Here is a 5,135-nt window from a genome sequence, read left to right as displayed (position 1 = left end):
CATAGTCATGGTATCCCTCTAAAGCCTTATCTGCTAGTCAGGTCCGACCTTAAGCTTTCTTTATAGCACATGGGTCGTTAAATATCCTGCAATCTGCACAAGCTTTCAGAATCACAATCTATTTTTTCATCTAAAATAGCAGCTTCAAAGAAAGATCTGCTATCCTCCAAGTAGCGAATATGTGAAGAGTTCGACCGAGTGTACAAAACCTTGAAAAAAAAAATGGAGGAGGTAATTGACAAATTAAGCTAAACTGAAGATGCACTATCTAAGGAATAAAGTTTAATCCTGCAGTAAATGGATGGAAAACAAAAGACTCTACAATCCTTATAGCTTATCTTCCACCAGGCCTATTCCAATGTGGGCAGGAAAGTTCCATCAGGGCTCTAACTCGAAACTATAAACGGCTGTCTACAGCACTATCAGAGCATCCCTTCCCATCTTTCAGAAACTGATCTCCAATTCACAAAAAACATTAACTTAAACTTGACTACTAACAAAATTCATTAACAAATATCAGATATTTATGAACTGGCCAAGGAGTTGGGAAGCCACAGGTCTAAAGATAGATAGCAGCCGGGAGAGTTCGCTTTAATTCGGGATAAGATATTCAGAAGGGAAAGCGAACTAGGAGTGGAAGGAAAAATGCATAAATTAAGAGCAATGTACAACATTAGATGAATTCCTTCATAGGAAATATGGGATCACTTGCCGATAGTGTATTGAATTTGTCGATTAGGGAACAGTCTTGAATATTTTAAACTACCTACAGAGCTTGTCGTCAAGAGACAGGATGGCAGCGTCATTCCCACACTTGTAACAATAGTTTGGCACGGACCATACTGTCACCAAGGATTCTTACTTAAACCAGTATTGATAACCCTGTTGAGCCAGTTGATGTGCTCTTGCCACTAGCTCCAGCCCATTTAGCTAGTTGAACTGCTTGGTAACTTTACCACCAAAGTTCCATCCTGCTCCGCGGGCATTAATACCCCAGTCTTCTATATCGTCAGGATCGGACCACATAAGGTCACAAAAAGGGCCTTAGTGAGGAACTTAGACTTTTCGATCAATGAGTCTAATTTGATCAATAGTCTTGATGTCAGGTGAAAGTCCACCATGAATGCAGAACACCTTTCCATCAACGATTGCACCAATCGGTAGATAATCAAAAACTTCAGTACAGAATTTCCAAGGATTGGAATTCCCATATTTTCTGATGATTTCATCATAAAACCCGTAGGCCTGAGTGATCTGTCTTGTCTAGTGGTTGCCTCGAAGTAGTGTGATGTGGGTAGGGGTATTTGACTTTAAGACACATCATGTACTAAAACGTCTCCACTGAATTGTATCCACGATCCACGAAGTCTCCTATGAATATGTACTTAGATTCAGGGATTTGACCTCCTGTTCTGAACAATTCTAAGAAGTCGTAGAACTGACCATGGATGTCCCCGCATATGGTGACAGGAGCTTTGACAGGCTGGACATTGGACTCCTCAAGAAGCAGCTCCTTAACCTTTTCACAGATAATCTGTAAGTCCCTTTCAGAAAGGCATTTGACTTCCTGCAGCTGAGCTAGGCACTTGTCGATGTCCATTTCAAATCTGCTCAAATTTATATCAACTAGAGACAAAACTTCCAATAGTATGGGTTCAAAGTTGTTAATTTGGGATCACATTATCAAGGCCACATAGTCTGACCAAGACTAAATGTTTCATTTGCATGCAACATGAACCACTTAATAATTTATATGGCAGGCGTATCTGCTTTTTTAAATGAAAAAGGGTAAGGAATAAAAAAGACTCTTAATCTTAAGGAATTGCAGCAATACGTCAAACCGGGGTTTGCACTAGACGATATTCAAAGGCTTAAAGAATGCTTTGACGTCTTTGATTCTGATGGTTCAGGCTCCATCTCAGCTAATTAGTTGTAAACCACTATCATCGCTTTAGGGCTGTAAGAACAAGCTGGCAAAATCGTGACCATGATAAAGGCCGAAGGACTGACAGAAAGCATCAGTTTCGCACAGTTCTTAAGTATCTTTGGAATATGCGATGACAACAAGGGGGAAAGTGGCTTCCAGACTCTATTTAAACACTTCGATAAGTCGGGGAAGGGCTACATGACAGCAGATGATTTTAAAGAGGTGTGTGTGAGTTTAGGAGAGAAATACAGCGATCAGGAGATAAAGCTGATGATAGATTACGCTGACAAAGACAAGGACTCGAGAATTTCATACGACTAGTTTGTCAAAGTGGTCTCTAAATAGTATCCTCGTCTCTGACCTAATAACATTTTATCATCTGCAATTCTAAGGTATAAATGAATCATCTTTCTTTTATTGAAACTGATTTCTTTGTCCAGCTTTTTGTGCCTGGCAACTTGAGAATACTTCTGGTTGTCTTGTAGGGACTTATCTTCATTTTGTTTTAGGGACTGTAGCATCATGATGAATCACTCCTTTGAGTGGATACTTTTTTTCAAAGTCTTCTTAGCTGTCATTGTGTTTGGCTATCCTTAGAGATTTGGCTCGTGCCATTCCATCCACATTCATTGGCACTCTGCAGATTGAATTACCTTTGGGAATGTTCTACTGATACTTACTTTAGTATGAACTGACTGATCGCATAACTGATCGAAGAGGCTTGCTACTTGGTGAGTAATCTGCCATGCGAGTACTTTTAAGCTATTCTTTCGGTTTGAACATATTCTCTCCCTTCACCACTTTCCCATCGATGTTTCTTATTTTGGACACGTTAAAGCACTGCAGACTGAAGACTGACTTTTTCAGAGTGTTGACTGAATGCTTGTTGATAAGGATAGAGCGAGTCACACTGGGCTAACACTTTAACGACTTGATGGTGATGTCCATGCTATCATCAACTCCTTTTAATAACTACTATAATTGCTCATTCTCACGGACCACCTATTAGTAGTTCACTATAACTGGAAGAGGAACTTTCCCTAGCTATCTTTAGTGCTTGTAGAATTCAACTAGTTAATCGGCACCAAAGTCCACTAGTTTTTTGGTGCTTTTTGCTGAGACCTTTTATATTGACTTGCAAAATTGGAAGCTGCCTTCATCTTCGCCTAAAGTGTTTAGGTCCCGCAGTTATGCCCGAAGTTCGTCCTGTTTAGCCAGAGGAGCTTAATCCATCAATTATTCGAGATGAGTTAGCAGTTATTCGTCGCAAAGTTCTTCTGGAAAAATGGACACCAATATTCTGTAATCGGAAAGTGCTTAATCGATCCTTTCAGTCTTAATGAAAAGGTGAAATCTCCGCCTGAGTGAAGACTGATGAGTTGGGCTCATATTCAGGGCTTAGGTTAAGTCACGTTAAGCCACTTAATATTTGCAGAGTTTGAAATAGATGAGCCCCCTAAGAGAAGTGGCTTAAAGTAAGAGCTAAGTGCGTAGATGCTGGGGCTCAATTTCTTCGAAGGTATTGAGTGAGCAGTTGACCTTATAAAGAGCCTGATGATACTCTTTGTGATGCAGCAGCTTGCCAATATTCAACAGGGTTTGAGCATGTGGGTTAAACAATTCCATTTTAACAAATAATAATAATAATAACCTCTTCTATTCATAACCTTTAAAATTGCATTTTAGGATAATCTGTTCTTTTGAGAAAGCACTATATTATATATATATGGCTATTGAAAAAGACTCTCTTTAGGATTAAAAGGCTTTGCTCTAGCTATGGACCATGGCCCTTAAGGGTTGGGGTTGGGGTTGGGGTTGGGGTTGGGGTTGGGGTTGGGGTTGGGGTTGGGGTTGGGGTTGGGGTTGGGGTTGGGGTTGGGGTTGGGGTTGGGGTTGGGGTTGGGGTTGGGGTTGGGGTTGGGGTTGGGGTTGGGGTTGGGGTTGGGGTTGGGGTTGGGGTTGGGGTTGGGGTTGGGGTTGGGGTTGGGGTTGGGGTTGGGGTTGGGGTTGGGGTTGGGGTTGGGAGCTCGAAGATTTACTTGATGAATTTACCCATGTTTTCCAGAGAATTGCAGGTAACTCCTTCGCGTAATGTTTGCAGGCTCTTTCTAGGTTATACGAGCATATGCACTTGAGATTGCATGCTATGAACGAAGGATTTTAGCAAGATTAAATGTGGTAACCTCCCTTGATGAGTACTACTTTGCTCAAGGAGAACAGAGAAAAATGGCTGCTTCAGTTGCAACCACTGTTTAAACCTATGCATATTGACCAGTAATGCTTATAAGACTATTTTAAGAGCAAGGATAAGTACCGGTTTATGAGCAATCTTAACAACCGCAACATTTAGATTGAAAAGAGGATAAATTCATACCGTACCAAGGCAAGACTGGTTAAGAGTGTTTAGCTAAAACCAACAAAGCAGGATTTTGGAGATTTGATACCAGATAAGGATAAGGAAAAGGAAAGGGAAAAGGAAAAGGGGAGAGAAAAGGATAGAGAAAAGGAAAAAGATAAGAAGAATATGAAGATAGGTAAATCGGTTGTTAGACCCTCAAAAAAACAGAATACTAGATAGTCCTATATAGATAAAGGCATAATAAAGAAACTTTAATTTAGACCTTTCCTTAGAGGCAAAACCCTGCTCCATGAAGCTGAACTCTATGCAAATTCAACTCGCAACCCTTAAAAATTAGAAGAGCAATTCGTTAGGAGATAGAATCACTCCAGAGAAATAACTCTTCTTTAAGAGTTCAATCAAACATTCCGTCCCTAAGTTGGTAATAGGACTGGAATGCCTAACTATAGTGGAAGTTGTTGGTATTCGATTCGTCATAGAAGAGTGCGGAGTAAGGAAGTGAAGATGAAGATCAGGAACCTGCGAGATTTTGGTTCCTCTGATTTCCGTGCCTAATATTTTTGATTGGCAAACACATTATTTCTAATTTGTTTTGTGATAGATTGATGCAGAATAATAATAATAATTCATCAAATCAGTTTGTCGAAAATTGATTTGATCTTTTTGAAGTCAGGCTGCTTTTTTAACCTTGCTTTCCACTTCAATTCAGGGGTTGGGGTTGGGGTTGGGGTTGGGGTTGGGGTTGGGGTTGGGGTTGGGGTTGGGGTTGGGGTTGGGGTTGGGGTTGGGGTTGGGGTTGGGGTTGGGGTTGGGGTTGGGGTTGGGGTTGGGGTTGGGGTTGGGGTTGGG

At 40.9% G+C, this 5,135-nt stretch overlaps 1 pseudogene across 1 annotated transcript; it reads right to left on the bottom strand.

Annotated features, from left to right (window-relative positions):
* Positions 1-762: 762 nt before the first annotated feature.
* LOC308128011 lies at positions 763-1,600 on the bottom strand (annotated as a pseudogene). Its single transcript has one exon. The product of its transcript is annotated as an uncharacterized misc_RNA (transcript).
* Positions 1,601-5,135: the final 3,535 nt, after the last annotated feature.

Source organism: Lipophrys pholis (assembly GCF_963383615.2).
Source record: "Lipophrys pholis genome assembly, contig: SCAFFOLD_650, whole genome shotgun sequence".
NCBI classification, from domain to species: domain Eukaryota; kingdom Metazoa; phylum Chordata; class Actinopteri; order Blenniiformes; family Blenniidae; genus Lipophrys; species Lipophrys pholis.
The sequence above is the reverse complement of the archived record's forward strand: the minus strand, read 5'-3'. Positions and strand labels throughout refer to the sequence as shown.